This window comes from Sciurus carolinensis, chromosome 16, assembly GCF_902686445.1.
Source record: "Sciurus carolinensis chromosome 16, mSciCar1.2, whole genome shotgun sequence".
Taxonomy (NCBI): Eukaryota; Metazoa; Chordata; class Mammalia; order Rodentia; family Sciuridae; genus Sciurus; species Sciurus carolinensis.
In genome coordinates, this window is record NC_062228.1 from 25,193,958 (window position 1) to 25,216,789 (window position 22,832).

A 22,832-nucleotide genomic window follows, 5' to 3' on the forward strand; every position below is an offset into this window, starting at 1 on the left:
ACCAACCTTGATTTCCAGATGGAACAATATAGCTACATAAGGAAAGGCAATGGCATATACATCTATGCATCATAAATCTGAAGAGGACCTGGGAGAAGTTTCTGATGGCTGCTCATGCCATTGTTGCCATTGAAAACCCTGCTAATGTCAGTGTCACCTCCTCTGGGAATACTGGCCAGCAGGCTGTGCTGAAGTTTGCTCTGTCATTCCTACTGCTGGCTGCTTCAATCCTGGAACCTTCACTAACCAGATCCAGAGCCATCTCTTCTGGTGGTTACTGATCCCAGGGCTGACCACCTGCCTCTTGCAGAAGCATCTTATGTCAATCTGCCTACTGTTGCTCTGTGTAACACAGTCTCTCCTCTGCACTATGTGTATATTGCCATTCTGTGCAACAATAAGGGAGCTCATTCTGTGGGTCTGATGTGGTGGATGCTGCCCCAAGAAGTTCTGTGCATGTGTGGTACCATTTCCCATGAACACCCTGGGAGGTCATGCCTGATGTCTACTTTCACAGAGATCCTGAAGAGATTGAAAAGGAAGATCAGGCTGCTGCTGAAAAAGCTGTGACCAAGGAGGAATTTCAGGATGAATGGACTGCTTTAGCTCCTGAGTTCACTGCTATTCAACCTGAGGTTGCAGAGTGGTCTAAGGTAGGCAGGTGCCCTCTGTGCCTATCAAGCAGTTCCATACTGAAGACTGGAGTGCTCAGCTAGCCACTGAAGACTGATCTGCAGCTTCCACTGCTCAGGCCACTGAATGGGTAGGAACAACCACTGAGTGGTCTTGAGCCATTCTGCAGACAATTAGCAAAATGGAAATAAGGTTACAGAAAATGAACACCAATTTTTTTATAAAAAGAATCATCACGACATTTCATGCCTACCAAAATATCAAGAACTTAAAGCGGGTTTGCTTGACTCTGCTTCTGATTCTGTCCTCTACAGCACAATGCATCTTGTTCAGTAGTCTTAATGCACACGTGAATACCCTTCACTGTGGTGCCTGCTTTATGGATGAACTCTGACTATATCTAAATGGTATCTATATTTCCTCTGAATACTGCAAACTGGTATTTGATCATTTCATTTTCCTACAGAAGATGAAACATTATGATTTTCAATAATCCATAAAGACAGGCATTTGTTTCCTTTGTGAAACTGTACCCTTCAATGATTATTCTTCACATTAATCATTGTAAAAGCAATGCTTAAGGTAATCTCTTTCTTCCTGCAGATAATAAATGTCTGCTGTTGACAGAGAAAGTGTGGAGAGGTGAAAGCCAGGGTGAGCTCTGTGTGTTTGTGAGATAAACAACTGTCATCATCATAAGAGTGCTATGATCATGCAAGGCCAAAGTTGACTCTTTACATAATGATGAAAATAAAACTAATTTTTCCAACTGATGATTCAAAAGATTTTGCTGAGGATATCTATCTGGTAATTTATGTTCAGAAGCCTAACTTTATTAAATGCCCATAAATTCATAGTTCATGTTGTTAAACACTGAACAAAGTAGCATCTGAAGTAGCATTGACAGACACTCAACTCTTTAAAATCATCTATGACTTACTGAGGCATAAAATAACCTAGTTCTTTCTTATTCTGCAATTACTAGGCTCAAAACCGAATGTGAGTCTCCAGGGTGAGTCTAATCTAGGATGTAAAAGATATAAAATTCAACTGAATTATAGATATAGTAAAGAAAAGCAACCAAAAGTATTACTTGTTTTTAAGTACCATTCCTGGGGACACGCTGCATGGATGCCCAACACCCTTGGCAAATGAGTTCCACTTGGCATTTCTTTTAAGCAAAAAAGACAAAGAGGATGAGATTATTATTATTATTTAGTGCTCATTTTGATATTGCACTTTATCAATGGTTTCTGTAGATTGCTTCATCTAATTCTGATGAAATCCAAGCTGGTTAGGTGTCACTATAAATCCTTTTGTCAGATTTTTTTTTTAAATGAGGTTTAGATGAGGTAAAAGTGACTAATGCATGTCATAAAATGTTCTTGTTTTTATAAATATTGCTGTCATAGAGGACAGTTTTGTCTAACTCCAAGCTCGTGTTTTCCCTCTTATACCCAGCTAGATCATGCATAATTTCAGTGAGGTTTTAAATTATATTTCAAAAAGGATTTTTAGCAATTTTAATGCTAATGTTTTCTTCACAGTACCACACATGCCTCACAAAATTTCTAAGCTCCATGACCATTTATGTATAATCCATTTTTTTGGAATGTAGTTCCTATCTGAAAAACTCACACATTTAAGAAGCAGATTCCATGGCTCAGATTCTTCTGGAAAAATTTCCCTAATCTCCAATAGAAGTTTATTGCTGCCCCACACATATACCCAGCACATACAAGCTAAACACACTGTAACAAATTAAATAATTATATTAAAAATTGTGTTTCTTCCCAAGCTTTTTGGGAGTTACTTCAGAGAAGTAACCATATATTATTTGACTTTGAATCATTAGTCCTTAACAAATGTTTGCTCTGTAGTTGCCATTAAATTAGTATCTGCTTAATTAATAATTAAATAAGCACAAACTACATATAAAATATTAAAGTGTTTGTTATGTCTTTGATGTAAACATATTTGCCATATTTGTATCTTCAGATTTCTAGTAGGCAAGGAAGGTAACTCAACTACAAAGAGATAATGCTAATTTCCAAGTAATTAATGAAGGCAATAAGAAATTCAGGTACATTCTCCCTTTTATTATGGTGGAATTATTAATATGTTGACTTAGAACATTCTGCAACCAAGAAATATATTTTATAATAATCTGGAAGTCAAAATAAGCATGCTGTACAAAAACATGAATGTATTTTGATGAATAGATAAGTAGATGCATAGATTGATTCAAGAATAAATTAATTAATGACATTGTTTTATAAGATGAGATATAGTTATTATTCATCATTACAGATTTCAGACTCATTACACAAGTTACATCACTTTTTCCCTTTAAAAAGCTGAATAATATATAAGGGTCAATGTAGATGAAGTCCCAACTAACACATTCTTGACTATCAATAGCAAGGAAATGGTCATGTTTCTTTTCCAACCTGTGGAATATTAAAACAAAAACCTTCCAAATGTTAGATTCTTTTAGAAAATATGACAAATTAAATAAATATTGCTTTGATGGGAAAATAAGTTTCATGGGAGACCTAGATGAATTTAACAATGATTAATCATACATTCACCAAAATGTCACACTCCCTGAAAAGTGATCGTTCCATTCTACAAACACCTTATTGGTACTTTACTGTATGCTCTATGGTCCTTACATAAAGTAAGAATCTTTAGTTATGTATTGTGGCACTGGTGGATGAAGAAACAATTGGAGAGAAATTAAAAGATGGGCCTGTGATTGCAGAAATTATAAGAAATAAAGGTCTGCATAGATATAACAACAAAGACAATAAATGTAGATTCAAAAAGATGTAAAGGAACAAGAGGGAAGGAGAACGCAGAATGGGTTATGGGTGTGTTCACGGTAGGTAGGTTTTACACATGGCATGAAGCTAGAGCATGGAAGGCAGAGACTGGGAGGGACATCCAGGCAGAAGACCCAAGCAATACAAAGCCATGGAACCTACACACAAGGGAGAGCTGAGAAACTTCTGGAGTTCTGTTATCTTGAGCATAGGCTAGGTTCATAAACGATGTGGAACGAGGTTGCGGAGGCACTAGATGCCACGATTCAGAGTGCCTTTTGAGTTTGGCGTGGGAAACTTTAATGTTTTATTGTTATTGGAAATCATTGAAAGGTTGTGAACAAATCATGTTGGAATTTTAGAAAGGTTACTTTGGTAGCCTTGGTTTCCTAGAAGAAGGAGTAGTGATGAATTGGTTACAAAATATTGCAAAAAGGCAGGTTAAAGAAAAAAAAAAAAAAGAGCCTGCCGGGTGTAAATACTAAAGAACCAGAAGGATTAGGACAGTGTTGGATGAAGGGAAGAGAGAAGGGACCTAGCTTTAGGAGGTAACTTACGTGTGAATTGAAGTTTTCCTTCATGTATTTGCAGGAAAAAAACAAAACAAAACAAAACAAACAAAAAAACTCTAGGAGCTACCAGGGATGGCCGCATAGGTGGTAGTGAGAACACTTATTTCAGTGCAGGAGAGGTGTGGGTCAAAAGATAAACTCTCTTTATTAGAATATACATTTTCATAATAGTTTCTAAATATCTTCTGTATTTCAGTTGTGTCCATTGTGATATTTCCTTTTTTATCACATATTTTAGTGATTTGGGTTTTCTCCCTTTTTCTCTTTGTTAGTGTGGCTAGGGGTTTATCAATTTTATTGATTTTTTTTCAAAGAGCCAACTTTTGTCAATTTTTTCAAGAAATGTTGGTGAGGATGTTGGGAAAAAGGTACAGTCATACATTGTTGGTGGGAGAGCAAATTGGTGCAACCATTATGGAAAGCAGTTTGGAGATTCCTCAGAAAACTTGGAATGGAACTACTGTTTGACCCAGATATCCCACTCCTTGGTTTATACCCAAAGGACTTAAAATCAAGATACCACTGTGACACAGTCACATCAATGTTTATAGCAGCTCAATTCAAAATAACTAAACTATGGAACCAACCTAGATGCCCTTCAAAAGATAAAGAAAATGTGATTATATATACATATGTATATATATATATAGTATACATATATATATGATGGAATATTATTCAGTTTTTTTTTTGTTTGTTTTTTTGTTTTTTTGTGGTGCTGGGGATCAAACCCAGGGCCTTGTGCTTACAACTTGCAAGGCAAGCACTCTACCGACTGAGCTATCTCCCCAGCCCTATTCAGTTTTAAAGAAGAATGAAATGCTGCCATTTACTGGTAAATGGATGGAGTTAGAGAATATCATGCTAAGTGAAATAAACCAAATCAAACCAAAAAAAAAAAAAAAACCCAACAACAAAAGTCAAATGTTTTCTCTGATACGTGGAAGCTAATTCACGATAAGTGTGTAGGGGATAAGGAAGAATAGAATTTATATTAGGGAGGGGAAGGCATATGGGGGAAGAAATGATAGTAGAGTAAAACTGACACTATTCAAATACATGTAGGACTTCATGACCTATGTTATAATGCAATATGTATAATCAGAAAAATGAGAGATTATACTCTATGTATGATCTATCAAAATGTATAAATGCATTCTACTGTCATGTACAACTAATTAGAACAAATAAAATTTTGAAAATTAAGAAAAAAAGACAAATTCTCCTACCATTCAGATCAAGATTACAAGCACAAATTTCTTAAGAACATTTGAACTATTTCAAAGCATTTCTCAATGGTTGTTAGATATCTCTGACTCTCCAAAAGGGAGAGGAGAAATCAAAAACCAATCTTTCTATATCTTATGTAGTCTTTAATTCTGAAACTTAAATATAATAATGCTTTCGACATTTTTTTCCTAGGTGAATTTTTATGTTCCATGTTGACAAACTGATAGTCTAAATTATGCACAAGACAGATGGCTTATGTCTTCCATGATGGTTCTGGTGACAGTGCCAGCCATTTCTAATCCACTCACTATCATCATTTCCTCCTAATTCAGCCCATCTTTTGAAATATCACTTTCCTTCTATCAAGTCCAGAAATTGATTCAAGTTCATATACTAAACACATATTTTTCTAAATAAATTTTAGTATTAAACAGAGAACATTTTGATTATCATTGAAGATTTTGTAAGGACAGAGAAGGTTTGAGAAGAAAAGTCATGGCCCCTGTAATCTCACAAAAGATCTACCAGCATGACTTTTACCAGATACATCAGTAACATTCTAATGTGACATTACATTCTTCATTATATATTCACCAATAATCATTGACTTGGAAAGTACCACATTTGGGAACAATTATTTTCTTTTCTTCATATATTTTTTGAAATACTTTCAGGTAAGTACAACCAGTTGCTTAATCAGAGATTTTAGTAGAATTACTGCTTTGGATTTAGGGTGGTTGGTTTGTGCCCCCACAATGAATAATTGCTTGCACAAGGACACCCTAAGCTGTTAAGTTGTATGAAACTTGATGGATAGAGATATGCAAGATAGCTTTAAACTGCCACACTTTATGTCATGCTTTCTGAAACAGGCTAGGGCAGTAATTGAAAATCTAACTCATTACACTTCATTTTTTATAAAATGTACAAATGTTCTTTACAACTTTGACATTTTAGTAATCACTTAGGGAAAAAAAATCTTGGGCAAATCATACGGGAAGATAGTTATCTTCCATCCTTAACAAATCTGACTGCTTTGGAAATAATCAACTCATAAATATTTAGCTAATATACACCCAGAGCAATGGATTGTGTAAAATTAAATGCCTCATTGAAACAATTAATTTCAAATGCTATGATTTATTGCGCATACTTTACTGGAAATTTAATAGAAATATGGACTCAAAGTAATTTGAGCAGAGGATGTTGCACTGACTTTGATTTCTGGCCAACACATATTCTTTTCTTACCCTGCAGGTGAACCTCAAAGAAAGAGCAAACTTCCAGGAAAGCTCTCTAATTGAATTTGTGGGTCAGAGTTTGATGAGAGGAGGTGATGACCACAGATTGTAAAAAGACTAAATAAATAAATAAACAAAATGAAGTAATCCTTTCATAATTCACAGACCTCCTGCAGTTAAGTCCTCAGGGAAGAAAATACCACTTCAGTACAAAAGCTGTTGTCATCCTCTGTCCATTTCAAAAGAATACAGCTCATGCTTCTCAGGGCATCAATAACAAAACAGATCCTCCAGGCATCTCTGAAACATTCAGTGTCCACAATTTCCCATAAGCAGGCTTGTGCTTGGGCTTTAAGCACAAGTTATATACAGCAGAGGAAGGAGAATGAGAAGCAGTGAAGACTTGGATGGAAAACCGACAGATGGTGGAGTGGGAATAATGGATCAGGAGCCAGTGTGGGAGAAGTGCCTATTGAGTGCCTTGGGTTAATCCAGTCTATTTGGCTTTGTAGCAGAAAAAACACTCAAGGGGGACTCTAAAGACCTGGATTCTAGTTCCAATCAAACTGTTATTGACCTCAGGAAAGTCATTTTGGAGTTTTTTAGACTCAATTTTCTCACCTGTGAAATGAAACGGGACAAATGAGCAAGATAAACTCTAAGAGTTCTTCTAACTTAGGCACTCATTAACTCTGAATTTTTCTTCATTTAAAAAATGTCATATAACTTCTAAAAAATTCAGACATAAATACAGTTGATTTTAAATTTCCAAATACTAAAAATCAATGGAACACCAGGTGTGTCTTGTTTTTGGTATATTTTCTTTTGTATTTCTAATTCAAACACTTTTAAATCAATCCAAGACCTCTGATTATCATTTCTGAAACATATTAATTATAATTCTGAAATGGTATCATATATCTAAAATATTTTAAATCACACTTTCAATCCTTAACCTGAGATTTCAGGTGATTTTAGATTTTGTTGATATGTAGTATATTTTCCTTCCAGTGATATTCTGTATCTGTAATACAAACCCGTTCCTGTCTCTACACACTGACAGTCTAAGCATGAGATGCAACAAGTGCCAATAGTATTCCAGAAAGATGCAGTCCTAGATGTCATAATCCTAAATGTTGACTTCCCAAATGATCAAAATCACCAAAGCCTAAAATCCTAAAATCTGAATTCACAATCCCAAAAGATTACATCCCAAATATTGATCTCAAAAACTCAAGTCCCCCAGATCAAATTCTAATTGAAAAAAGAAAAGAAAAGAAAAGAAATCTACTATATAAACGGATAGAAATCTAAATTGTGAGGCAGGGATTAGTGTGTTTTTGGTTGTACACAGGATAGTTGTATTACTTAGGAAGAACAAATTCCTAGAAACCTGGATAAGCATTATTTTGGGATTATCTGCCAGGGCATTTGCAGAATGGTTAGTGCATGGATCTGAGTGGGATAGTTGGAGAAGATTCAAGTACCGTCCTATCTGTCATGGCTTAGAGAGAACAAAAATGGAAGATGAATTAGTGTGTCACTAAGAGCTGGGACAGAGTTTTCTTCTGCTGCCTCGGACATTGGAACTCCTGGTTTGTTGGCATTTGGGCTCAGGGACTTACAACAAAGCTTCTAGGATCCTCAGGCTTTCTGTCTTAGACTGAGAACTATACCATCACCTTCCCTAGTTCTACTGAACTGAGAGTTATAGTATCAACTTCCCTAGTTCTATGGCCTTACTCCCTTTTTTATTGTGAAGCATGGTCTATGAGGTAGCCTTTGTCATGAGGTCTAAATTCTAATATGGTGGGAAAAAAGAGCATTGCTTTCTTAGACTGTTGGGTATTTGGTTTCTGTTGTGGGTTTTTGTGCTTTGTTGTTGGTTTGTTTTGGTTTGTTTTTCCACAATGAATAATTTGGGGTTATGGGTTTTGTGTAGTTAGACTATTATTTTAAAATTAGTCATAATGGTCAACTGTGGAGAAAAAGTTAAATCTAGTCCAAATGTGTAATATATAATGTAGGTCCATGCTGTGGACAAAAAGGGCTCAGATCTGAAGTGGAATCTCTGAGCTACTGAGCAGAATATATCTCAAAATTGTTGGCTCAAAAGATGGACTTTAGGAGTTTTACTCCACAGTTATTACTCCTATAATTCAAAGGTTGTCTAAGCATTGTTTAAATCTTTTGCACTTTCAGATTGCACAACAGCTAGCAAAAACCAAGAATGGAATTACAAGTTTCAGAGAGAGGATGTGAGGAGGGGCATTACATGTTTAACACACTGGACACATTAAATAGATTAGAGTAAGTGTTAGTTATTTTTATGTGCCAGAAACTATCCTATGAGTTTTAGTGATACTCTGAGGACTGAATATTCTCATTTAATAAATAATTATCATGTAACTTACTGAGAAGGAAGGAAAAAGGAAGAGGAAAAGAGGTTAGATAACTTGTTCAATGTCACAAAACTGGTAAGTAGTGGAGTCTGGTATACGTAAACTCACTTAAGAACTCACCTGCTTAAACTATTTCATGTTGTGATCTAAGAGAGTAGGCATATTATAATGGAAAATAGCATGAGGATTAATGTGTGAGATGTGTGCGTGTGATGTGTGTGTACGTGTGTGTGTGTGTGTGTGTGTGTGTGTGCATGCACGTACATTTTCATTGTCTATCATGGATAAGGTCAAAGTGTTAAGTAGAATACATGTTCAGATTATTACTGAAGAACTTTTCTGTGGGTGTTTGATCAAGTTACTTGAACTCTCTAAATCTTAATCTCTTCCTATGTCCTATTCTTTCCAAACCACCTTTGTCTCTTCTCAAAATAAAGGTTCATTAAATATTGCATTTATATTTATTTCATGTAACATTTTAAGTTAGATCAAAGTTTTTCACACTCAGAACCAATGATATATTGGGACAAATAGTTGGGTGTTGTGGGGATTGGGTGAATGTCCTGTGTATTTTAAAATGTTTATCAATATCCCTGATCTCTACATACAGATTCCAGTAGAACATGACTTTCCAAAGTGGTAACCAAATGTATCTCTAGACATTCTGTACATTCACATATCATTACCCTCTCATCTCCCTCAAGAACTGCTGGCATTGAGATATGTGATACTAAAGACATCACTATGACTTCCGTGTGTCCCATGAAGCTTACTCTTAAGAAGTTAGTACAGCTTTTTTGCTCTTAGGAAGTTAGTACATTTTTTTTTTTTTATAGTTTACAGACAAAGCTATGGATAAAAGTTTGTTTCATAGAATACTAAAAATTAGATGGACTCTCAAGAGGTTTCTTAATACTGAATGTATATGCCTCCTAAGGCATTAAATTTTTATCTGATGCGTTCAGATTTTTGCCCCTTTATTACTTAATCTTTCCATCTGAAGCTAAATGAACTTGAGTCTGTTGTTTCACTATCATTATTGAGCAGATATGAAAATAATATTTTTGAAAGAGCCATCATAATAAAATTCTACAAATAAAACACAACTGTGCTTAACACACTTTTTAAATAAATCATGGCTGTTATTATTCATAATTATTATATCTCTTGAGAGAACAAAATATTATTTTAAAAGCAATGTCTTTGGCATAAGGATTTTAGGTATTTTCTATTTCTTTTTTAACTGATGAGATAGTTGTAGTGTGCTTTTATTCCAGACCAAACTCCAGGGAAGTCAATTTGATTCAATACAACAAGTTATCATTAGTTATGTTCTGTTGTAAAGATTAAATGAGCTTGTGTCAGGTACAATACTAAAGCTTTACATTCACTAAGTAAATCTTGACAAAGTGGCAATCATCCTTTGCCTGCTTTTTCTCTCCTTCTGCTCTTACAGGCCAGATACTTTGCTAAATGTTTTTGGAAATTCACAACTGTATAAAACCTCAATTTTTACCTGGAGGAGCACCATCATAATTAAGCAACACTTCTCATATTTTAACTTGCATATGCAGCTACTAAGATCTTAATAAAATATAGATCCTGGTTTTTAGGTCTGAGGCCACAATCGAGACTTAGCATTTCTATCAAGTTTTAAGTGATGCTGGCCCGAGAATGACCCTTGGAACTGCAAGGTAGTAGGAGACAGTAGTCTGCAATGAGGGAGAGGGTAGCAGTCTTCTCTAGCTGGAGTGACTAAGAAGGGCTTTGTAATCTAATCTTCCTGAGGACATAGACCAAATTCAGCATCTGGAACTTAGTAGGAACTCAATAAATACTCACTTACGGGAGCCATGAGTAAAAGCAACGCTTTTCTGAGTGTCAGTGGATGTGCTGGGTTGAAATTGTGGAGAGTGGGTTCGAAGGTATTTCATATGGAGAGTCATGGAAGTGATTAATATCAAGGTGTATCTGAAAGTGATTCTCAGCATGAGGTCCTCTATATCGCTAGCATCATTTGGAAAAAATGTTGGAAATGCAAATTCTTAGATCCCACCTAAACCTCCTGAATGAGAACTTCAGGGAAGAATGGACCCAGAAATCTGGGATTCTATAAGCTCTTCAATTAATTTTGATTCTTGTTAAAATTTGAGAACATTGGCTTTAAAGAACAGATACTAATTCATATTATCTGGAGCATAAGGTATATGAAGAAGAAGAAAGAAGATCTAAATGGATTATGACCTCAAAGATTTGATTAATATTGCTAGCATTCTATTGATTCTTATCATAGAACCAACATGACAAAAGATTATAAACCACCCCTGTTTACAATATACAGATGAATTAATGTATCCCACACAGAAACACTCTTTCCTCAACACATATGACAGGAATAAAGATACCTATTGAAGGCCTGTGAATTTAGACTAGGGACAATTTAGACTAGGAAGCTGAGTGCAGAAAGGACAGACACTCAGGGCAAATACTATATACGTGGCAAGAGTGAGGGGTGGGAAGACTGAATAAGCCAGGAATTGGATCTTTTAGGGGTAAATTAAAATACAACAATAACAACAATATTAGCTTGAGTTTTTAAAAACTGGAATAGAAATAAAGACAATAAAATAGGGAGATACCTAAATTCTATAAAAACTGTTGGAGTAGCCAGATGCTTCTGATCTTAAATAGACCTTAAGTTACTGAGGAACAGGGTGAGCACTGTTCTTCCACACTCAGATACCAGGGTTTCCTTTCCATGACAAAGTTGTCGGCAAAGCACACAATGAATCCTTTAGTAAGGGTCAATGAAGCACCAGTTGTCTCAAGTGTAAATAGGATTATGCTCTGTTTTCTGGAGTTCTGAATAACTTTTTAAATCAAAGATAAAATAGGAGAATTAGTATTCACATTCATAATAATAAAATGTTTCTCAAACTCACAATATGGTTGAAATAGACACTTTCTAAAGCAATTGGGAGGGAGCAATGGTGGAGTGGAAAACTCTCATATTAAGTCATGAACTTCCAGAGTTGTAGCTTCAGTTATGCTTCTATGTGCTGTAGAATGTTCCCCCCAAGTCCATGTGTTAAAAACATGGTTCCCAGCCTGTAGTACTATTTGGAGGTGTTGAAATATTTTAAGAGGTGGAGTCTTATGGAAAGAAGTTAGGTGATCACAGGTGAACCCATGGAGGGGATATCAAAACTTGGTCCCTTCCTGCCTTTCTCTTTTCTTCTCAGCTACCATGGAATAAGCGGCATTCTCCACCACATATCTAGATGTGCTATACCCCTTGCCACAGACCCAAAAGCCACAAGGCCCTGCCAACTATGGATTAAAACCTACAAAACTCTTGTCTAAGAGAAACAGTTGCTCTTTTAAAGTCAATTTCCTTATGTATTTTGTTCCCATAATGGAGAGCTGAGGAACATGGTTCGTGATTTTTGTTGAGAGTTGGTTTCCTTCACTGTTAGCTTGGAAATTTCTTACATTCTTACCAAGCATCAGTGTTAAATATGATAAATCTTGAGAAACTTATTTTAAGAATGCAAAGTACAATAGTATGACAGTATCACATTGGGAAAACTAGTCTAAAACCAATCTTGTCCCTTTCTTCTCTTCTAGACCTCCAGTATTCTGATTCCCTGAATTTTTGCAAAGGTTCATAATTCATTCATAGAAATATACAAATGATAAAGCATTATCATTGCTTTTGCAGCTATGTCCTTTGAAATATCTAACTATAAATTTCTTTAAAATATTCAGACTATCAGAAACACTAATATCACCCAATAAAAAATAAGTTCTCCATCAAACTGGGAGAAGTGTATGATTTATTGATGAAATTGCAGGCTCTCAATTATTTACTTTTTTCTTGTTTATTTACATCTCCTATGCATTTGTTATTTATTGATGAGTAAATGAAAGAACCTGCATTGTTATCATTGTCAGACACTGTTTGCCTTGGAAGAAGACACTGAGCCTTTTTGTCATCATCAGCAATGCAAACAAATTATTTATTTTAATGAAAGCTAATACTTATGAATACCTACTGTGTGTAACTATTTGAATTTATTAAAGTAGAATATATTCCAAGCTCATTAGAGGTTGAGATAGGCATTTTTTAAATAGCTTATGCAGCACATCATCCAGCCACCTTAAGTAAATCACCTGTTTTTTCCTCAATAGCAATGTAAGTACTTTCTACTCCCACTTTTGTTGAGGAGTTTGAGTTCAGAGCTATTAAGTAACTCATCCAACATTAGGACTTCAGAATCTTTATTTTTAGCCACTACCCTGTGGTCTGCATGGAATTAAGGTTATCAGGACACTTTCTGTTTGTCTGTTGCTTTCTTTCTATTCCATGATGTGTTTTCTCCAGCGTAGAGCACACATAGTAGTTACTGAGTAAATGATTATTGAATGAATACATTAAGCCTTTATGAGGTAGTCTCTGGGTCCAGGGGGATTGCCAAATTAGGAAACAGAAAAGGCATGATCACCCCTGTGACACAGGGAATTGTCCTAGGAGTACAGTGAAGGGAAAATGGAACAGCAAAGAGGAAGAAAAAGCATCTCATCATTTTTACAATCTATGTGCTGACACTTACCCTCCAATAAAATAGATTGTGTTGTTAGTAAATCAAGATCAACACAGATATACGTCCCTTCATTCAATTAGCAAACATCTGAGTTGTGAGAGGTGGGTCAGAGTCAGCCAGGACATGGAGGTGAAGTCTAAGCAGAGGTCCGGAAGCATCAGTGAATTCAGACTTTCTTAACATAGCCTAGTCTTGCAAGTGATGGAAAGAAACATGAAGGATGAGATGACAGATATAATCGAGATGTTATTTGTGGTTGATAAAGAATTAGGAATATACTCTGGAGATAGGGCCTTCCAAGAGAGAAATGACAAGCTCATAATTCAGATATGTGAATGATCACTAAGACCAGAAGGAGTGTAAGGAGTCTATTAAAATGGTTTGGATGAGAGGTGCTAGGCTCAGGATGAAGGCAACAGCATCATTGGGAATGGAGAGAAATGGTGAGAGTAAAAGACATTAATACATATTCTATGTAAAAAAATGTCTTATGCATAGAGGTGCAGAAAAAGGAAATAGTTGATCAAACAGCAAGCTAAGCCCCCCACCAAGATTAAAAGGAATAATGGTTTAGTAGCAGACTACTTGGCATGGTTCCATATTAACTTTGGAGTTTTTCTTATTGCCTTATGAATTGTCCCTACTCTTTCCTTGGCAGCATAAGGTAATGTGAATTTCAGGCACTAAAATTCAAAATTCAGAAAGGTGGAAGAAATATCACTAACTAGAGCTTCAGTAAGTTTTAAACTCCTACTAAACATATTTAATTTAGTATTAATAAGATGGCAGTATGGAAATTAAATCCCCCATGATTGTCAGGGAAAAGCACCTATTGAGGTATAAATATATGAAAGATAAATCTACTTGCAATGTAATTAATTCAAATCTGCAGAACCAATAAGTGTGTGACGACGTTCCTATTATTACACTCCACTTGTGAGGAATGCTCAGGAATTTAATTAGCATTTACCCATACAACTAAAGAAAATGAGATATTAAGCATGCTATCTAATTAACTAGCTATAGATTTCTTGTTAAACAAATATTAAATATATAAACACTTGAAACAGACTGGAAATGTGGTCCTAACTAGATAACCATTTATTCACGAGTCTTTAAAAAAAATAGTAGTTAATTTCAAGAACTAAATATACAGAGAGGTTTTCAGTGGAGTCTTTATACTTAATCCATGTGATTATTTTATTTTTTTTAGTTCACTTAGACCTTTGCCTCTGTTTCTCTGTCCAAAGTTAGACTCGATTTCAAACTATGAGATGGCATGCATTACTGAAGCAAATTATCACCAGATCCTGATCAGTTATATTAGGGAGTAAATATCCCCACTTTGCAGATATGGCCACTGAAATGTGGATGTGTGAATTTGCCCAGTGTCACACAGCAAGGAAATTTAATTTGCTTTATAATTGAAACATTGGGAGGTAGCCTCTGCCACTACAAAGCAGCCTTAAGACATTGATGTAGAGTATTTTGCTCCTCCATTCAGAACTCCCCAGTGATTTCCCATAGGAAGAAAAGCAAATGCTTTAGTTTTTAAAGCTCTTCATCATGTTCCTATGCTAACCTTTCCTCTAATCTCAGAACCATTACATGTTTTACATTATCTCCTGCAACTCTCCACTTTATTTGATCTACTTCTTCTGCTGGTGAGTTTGCTCTTCTGGGTCCTTCCCAGGTAAGATCCACCATCAGGGAATTTGTATGAGTTAATTTTCTTCATTCTTCAGTTACTTTCTATCTCTGCTCAAATCTTTTCTTATCAGTGAGGACTTCCTTAATCCAACTTGAATGTAAAGCCCCCAAGGACAAGCCTTCACATTTGTGTATTACTAGCTGTAGCATATAAAGTAATGGTGCCTGGCATATGGAAGGTGCTGGATCAACATTCAAATGAATAAATAAAAGAATATTCTGTCAAAACAGCTTCTATGCTATGTATACATATGAATATACTCCAATGAATTCCACCTTTATGTACATATATAAAGCACAAATTAAAGAACAATAAATAAATAGAAGGAAGACCAGTAGGGGAAGGGGAATAGGGGAAGAGAAGAGGGAATGGAAAATGGAAGTACTGGGGATTGAGATGAAAAAAACAGATTCTATGCATAGATGAATATTTCAAAACGAACTCCACCATTATGGATAAATATAATGCACTTGTGAAAACATAAAAGTAGCATATCTGTCACCATAGGAGATTCCATTTTACCACAATAATCCCAATTTGTACATTTTTCTAGCTGGGCATGGTGGTACATAGTTATAATACCAGAAACTCAGGAAGCTGGGGCAGGAGAATCATAAATTCGAGGCCAGTCTCAGGAATTTAGCAAGACCCTTCGTTTTTTAGATTTTATGTTGATCAGTATAACATAACACAAAGTTAAAAACAGATCTTCTCTTGGCTTAAATTTTTTCTTTGTTCATATCATAACTCCTGATACATATTAATGTTAAAATAAATATGTCTTCAATCAAGTTTACTGTATAGTCTCCAAAAATATCTTAGGTACATACGTATCATCTAACTGGTTTTTGAAATTTTTATAACATACTGCTCTAGTTCAAGAGAATTCTAACTTATCAAATTAATTCAATATCCCACTAGGTTTTCCACTGTGGAAATAAACACCATCCTTTTAGGATAAACCTCTGCATCTTTCATTAAAATGGGAAATTGAGCTGTGTGATCACTAAGGACACTTCCGAGGAAAGAGAAGGGGATTCATGGATCACTATGTAGCTCTATGGATGATTCTAGAATATTGTCCAATATTTTTTACCTATTTTCATATTAATATTTTTTCTCTCTTATAGAACAGAGGTGATTAATTCTCTATAGAAAAGCGTGCCAATGTTATGGGAATAAATTTTTTTTTCCTTTGTATTTCATTGCTTCACTAATTATCTTGGGATGATAATGGTGGATAGCACCAACCTTGTAGAGAGGGTCAAGAACAGGGTATCCTACATGTTGAGAAAGTGAAATCATTGTCATAAAAGGAATTCCTGATGTAACAACTTGGAAAGAGGACATAGTGGGGATAATGTCTGTTCCCATTGTCTGAAAGACTGTCTTGGTTAAGAAAGTTGTTTTCGTTTGCTTCGTTTTGTTTTTCTGTTTGTCCCAAAAGAGTTGTGCAAGCACAAAGAGACCCCAGAGGGTGTGCGGAGAGTCTTACTTAACATAAATAAAATAAGAATGCATATTAGTATATAATAATTTAAATATAAAAATAAATGATGCAAGTAAGAACTTACATAATAGAGACTACATCAACAACAAAAAACAAAGAAATAATTTATAATTATATTGGAGAGTGAACCATGGGAAAGAAAACCAGAATGTGAACATAAAGTTCATTCTAAGTCATTGTAAGATGTAAGACCACAGGCAGATGAAATGGGAAACAGATCAAGTTTTAGTGAGCTTCATACATTCAAGTGAAAACTGGATGATATTTCCTGGGACACTGTGAAAATAATTGAAATAAAAGTGAAATAGAGCCAGGCGCATTGGCACATGCCTATAAACCCAGCAACTTGGGAGGCTGAGGAAGGAGGAGAGCAATTTCAAAGCCAATCTCAACAAAAGTGAGGTGCTAAGCAACTCAGTGAGACCCTGTCTCTAAATAAAATACAAAATAGGGCTGGGGACCTGGATCAGTCATCCAGTACCCCTGAGTTCAATCCCTGGTACCCACCACCTGCCAAAAAAAAAAAAAAAAAAAAAGTGAAATAAAATCCCAGCAAAGTTCCACTTCATCCTGGTATCCAATGATGCTACAATAATTTATTTTACTTGGACAAATGATGAATACTTGATAATTACTTTCTAAAGTGAAGCAAACAAATTTAAATATGAATACATGCACAGAAAGATAAATTAGGCATTGAATGGTGATATGACAAAATTTTAATTGACATACATAGATGAGAGTGTATGAAAATTCACTGCATTATTTTCCCAAATTTTCTCTTGCAAAAGTTTCTTTAAAATGTCTTCAAAATAGCAAATGCATAATGAAAGAGTGGGTTCAAGGATGATCTTCCTAACTAGTTAAGAGAAAAAGATGAGCATTTGTTAATTGTCAATATTTTTAATAAAATAAAAGTAAACCTACTTTGATAATTAATTTCTTTTGTTCTCAGGAAACATCAGGTAAACATCATTTTCTTCTCTCAAAAATAGAATTTTTGCTTTAGTTCCATATTTATAATTTCCAAACTCTGCAATATCTATAATTCAGAATATTAGCAACAACCATATTTCCCTTTTTTAGCTCATATTTAAATAATGAGTGATGTAAATATTGGTTGAAAAAACATAAAAAATTGATCAACTCAGAGTTTTGTCCTTGAAAATAAAACTATGACAAAGAAAAGATTAAAGACATCATTTGTTCTAACCACAAATGACGTGGGAAGAGTTGGTTGGAATTTATTATAATTCCAGTGGGGATCAGCAAAGTCTCTGAGCAGCTAAATCACAAAAATCAAAACAACAACAACAACAACAAAAACCCACAGGCCAAAATAGCGAAAGAGGTTTAAATTCAGATTTTTCTGTCTTTAGTTGTGCGATGAACGTCTTCTTCTCTTATCTAGTTGATTAACTGGAACCCTCATTTCAGAATCGCCATTTCTATGTGTTTTAAGATTAGCCAAAAGAGAAACCTATAAGAATTTTTTCTTCATTTTTTAAAGTAAACTTTTTATTTTAGAATATTTTTAGACATACATAAACCACAAAGATACTATAGAAACTTTTCTTGAACTTCTTACCTGAATTTCATTAACATTATTATCTTATATAATGGTACACATGTCAAAACTTAGAATGAATATTTGGTGCAATACTTTGAAGTAATCTAAAAACTATTTTTCCATTACAGCCTTTTTTTTTCTTTTTCTTTTTTCTTTTTTTTTTTTTTTTACTTGCCAGGATCTCATCTTCACATCCAAGATGCTACATCGGCTACATCATACTTAGTTGTATCTCCTTAGTCTCTTCCAATCTGTAATGGTTTCTCAATGTTTCTTGTTTTTCATGAACTTAGCAGTTTGGTGAAACAGCAGTCAGGTGTTTTGGACAAAGTTTCTCAAATTGGGTTGCTAAAGTTTTCCCCATTATTTCATCATGTCATCCTTATCTGATTGGGGTTGTGATTTTTAGCATAAGAACCACTGAGGCAAGGTGCTTTTCTTATATCACAGCAAGGTATATGCTGTTCATATACTAACCACTGATGTCCTCAGTCTTTGCAACTTGGTTAAGGTGATTCGACAGGTTTTTTGCTCTACTAAGTCATTGTTTTCTCCCTTTAATACTCTATTCTTTGTAAGTCAGTCACTGATCCCACACCACATTCAAGAGGAGGTAAATCAAACTCTACTTACTAGAGGAGAAAACATCTCAACATATTATCTGGAATTTCTTGGTAAGAGTGACTTGCCTATTTCTCTCATTTGTTCATTTATTTATTTAATTAATTTTTATCAATGTTCATGCATGAGTATATATTTAATTTGGGAGTTATAGTACAATAGTATCATGACTTATTTTATTACTTGAAGTCTTCAAAAATTAACCATTGGCCAGGCAAGGTGCTGCGTGCCTTTAATCCCAGTGGCTTGGGAGACTAGGCAGGAGAATTGTGAGTTCAAAGCCAACCTCAGCAAACATGAGGCACTAAGCAACTCAGTGAGACCCTGTCTTTAAATAAAATTACAAAATAGGCTGGGGATATGGCTGAGTGGTTGAGTGCCCCAAATTCAATCCCTATTACCCCAACTCCCCAAAAAATTTCACTATTGCCAACTTATTTTTCAGGTACTGTTCCTCTATCTTTTTGAAAAGTATCAATCTTTCTGTTGCTGTTGTTGTTTTGACATTCGCTGCTTTCTAGTTGTACGAGATTTTCCAGATTTATTCTACATCTTTCTGGTTGCCATTCTAGAATCAATAATTTTTTAAGGACCACTTGTTCTTTTTATTTCAGCATAGTTCACTTAGCCTTGAAGGCTAAAATGAAACAGTGGCCATTATTCTCTGGAATTACTTTAGTCTTATGCACTGATGGACAGATAAAGAGATGACAGAGAGTTCCAGATTGTCTTTGCCCTCCTCTACTCTGCTTTCCTTCCTGATGCAGTATCCTGTTGAACACTAGTGGCAGCAGGTCAAGTGCCTGATACTTGTTTATAAACTCATAGAACAAACAAGGTCCCGATCTTCCAGTAAGCTTTCCCTTTGCTATCACAGAAATCCCAGAAGCTCGACATAGCTAACAACAGCCTGTCTGTGACTTAAATCTCCTTCTGATGTTCACCTTCTCGGTCTCTTTCAGAACTGTAATATTCCATTGCTACAGTAAACCCCTTACTCCAAAATACACATAGTGACTGTTCACACCTTTGAGCCTTTTTTTTTTTTTTTACCAGAAATGGCTCAGGATAGTGAGGTAGAGATAAACACATAAATCTAAAAAGTTGTTGATTTAATGTGAACAGAGTTAAAAAGTATGGATCACCCTGCTGCCAATACAATATTGAGTACTGGTAGTACTTAGCATATGTGAGAAAATGGTTCCTTATAGTGCTATCTGTAGTCATCTGCATTTGAATACCCATAGAATATTTTAGTGGTAATACGTAACATAATAGGGCTGGTTGTTGGCTTCTAAGTGTGCTGGAAACTTGGAAGAAGAAAATGATGACCTCAGGACTTTAAGTTGCCATATCAACATCTAAAAAAGGAAAAAGAGTTTCCATGTCTTCCATAAATCACACTCTTATCTTCTATAGCAAAAAGTTTATGAATTCAACAAGTCTAACCCAAATTCTTATCCTTTGAGGAACTGATTTATAACATAAATCGAAATTTCAATATTGCAGGATCTTTTACATCAAATTCATCACATTGATTGTCCAGGATTGAGACCCTGTACATAGGAATGGGAAATAATGTAAAATTTTGAAGAAACTGAGTATCCTTCACTTCAAGTTCTGTTTAATCCTTCCTCATCTAAGAAAGTTAATATAAACTTTCTTGAAGAAATGACTTAACTTTTTTGCAGGAGATTCCTGATCCTTCCCCAAACCAATGCTTAAAACCTTTTCTTGTTTCCAAGTATATGATTATGCCCAATTTTCAGCAATCTCAAAGGGGATATGGTCAAAATGTGAACCACTGGGAGATTGCATATCTACCAAAGTAACCTTATAATTTTGCCTAGTCAAAAGCAGAGAAAATTGGAGACTATGGATGGAAATTGAATATAAGAGTAGAATATTAGGGTAAATAGAATATAATAATGGATTAATTTTAATGCATTGATATGGGTCTTCTAAGAATTATTCTAGAGTCACTGGTACAGTTGGAGTGTCTGGGAAATGTTCTAACATTTTAAGTAGAACAAGTGTGTTTGATTGCTGAACCCTGGCCCTAAAGATCCTATGCTGAGTTCAGTTGAGAATCTTTGACTCTATTGACACATGGTAGAAAATTATTAGCCTAGGGACATCAGAATTCTAGGGAATGTTTATAGTATGACCTGCTTGCCCATCTATGACTATGTCCTCTGGGAGGTTCCAGGAAACACTCCCTGCACTAAGATTGAAAACACATCAGTGAGAGAAGAAACATAATTCTTGAGAAAGTCTCTGAGACCTCTTCTTTCTAAGTCTGAAGTAATCATTGGAAATGCAGCTACTGAATTGGCTTCATGAATCCGGTGAGGGTGATGGGAACCAAGAGTGGCAAGGCCTGAGTGGTAACCCCTAAATGTCAGAGACAAGGTTAATGTGATTACCACAATGAGTAGCAGAAGAGCTCTAAGACTGGTGAACAAAAGTTGAATTAAATTACTACCCCCGCAAAAAAATCACAATTTCCCAAATACTTTCGAGATTTTAACCAGTTCACAAACCCAGAGAACTTTGAGAGAAGAAGGGGAAGATGTATCATTTTGCCACCAAAAATATACACTGAAGATATTACTTCAAGTTTTAACAAAAGTGTTCTGTAACTAATTCCAAAGTTGAGCGTTCATTAGGGGAAGGACAATAAAATAATTTTTCAGAGATTTTTATTCTTCTTAACTATTACGCAATACAATAAACACAAAATGTCACTATGGTCTCAGTTCGGTTCCATTTCATGGGGCAGGGGCATGTTTGGTGTGTCTCAGAATTTCTTCCATAACTATTTTTTTAGTTCTGAAATGGGTAGTTGAAATATAACTGGCCTCATCTCAACACTGATGTCTCTGGAACGGAGGATCCCATGGTTAGAAAAGTGCAACTGGAAGCCTCAGAGTTATTATTTCAACCTTCATAGTAACGCCAAAGCAGACCTGCATTTCTGAAACGATTTGAAGAGATTAGAAACTCAATAAAAAAATCAAAAAGTTCATGGAAAGTGATTCCCACTGCCTCTATTCAATGTCCACATTGGACTCATCCAGAACACAGAGGGATCTGAGAAACTAACAATAGATGATCCTAAACCTTATCAGGGCAGTACTCCCAATTGTAACTGTGGATACTTTGCAGGAGTTCTTGGCACTCTTAATATTTTGACCACAGTGCTATTCTTTGTCTTTATGATATCAACCTCTCATTTCCCATTTTTTTTTACCACCTATTTACCATTTGTATGATGTTGTACCTTCACATGCTATATAGTTCTCAGTGTAAAAGCCCTTCTCAGTCATACCTCTTTGTACCATCCAATAAGACGTACTAACCTGTTTTCCTATGTTGGAGTGCTAGGTCTTCTTACTCATCTCTGCACACTCTTCCACACTCTTCCTATCTCTGTATTTCTGTTTCTGACCTTACCTATAAAACAAGTGTTGGCTACTGATTTAGCAAGAAAATGAATGTCAAGGTACTTGTTCACATTGAATTCTGTCACAGACAATGTCATGTAATATCATCTAAAACTCAGATCAACCCTCTGAGGTAAGCATCACTTAGTCCCCCTTTACTGACAAGGATACTATGGTGTCAAGAATTTAAATGACTTGAATAAAAGTGATAGCTAGTACCAACGGATGCAGATTTGTCTGATGCCAGAGGCTTGCACCCACTTCCTCTTTAGTAATTTTGATAAGATACCCAAACTTTAGACTCATAAAATACTTCTTGCAGACATTTCCCCCTTTATACTCTCATGTTTTAGTCTGAAAATTAGACTGAATGTTGAAAGGATTAAGTGCTTGCTTTAAAGCACACTAAACAGGATGGATAAAGAAGAAAAATACAATTTCAATTTTTCTTACTGCTGAAACCATCA

At 35.3% G+C, this 22,832-nt stretch overlaps 1 pseudogene; it reads left to right on the forward strand.

Annotated features, from left to right (window-relative positions):
• Nucleotides 1-494: 494 nt before the first annotated feature.
• LOC124966047 (dnaJ homolog subfamily A member 2-like) overlaps nucleotides 495-22,832 on the forward strand; it is a 42,542-nt pseudogene continuing 20,204 nt past the window's right edge.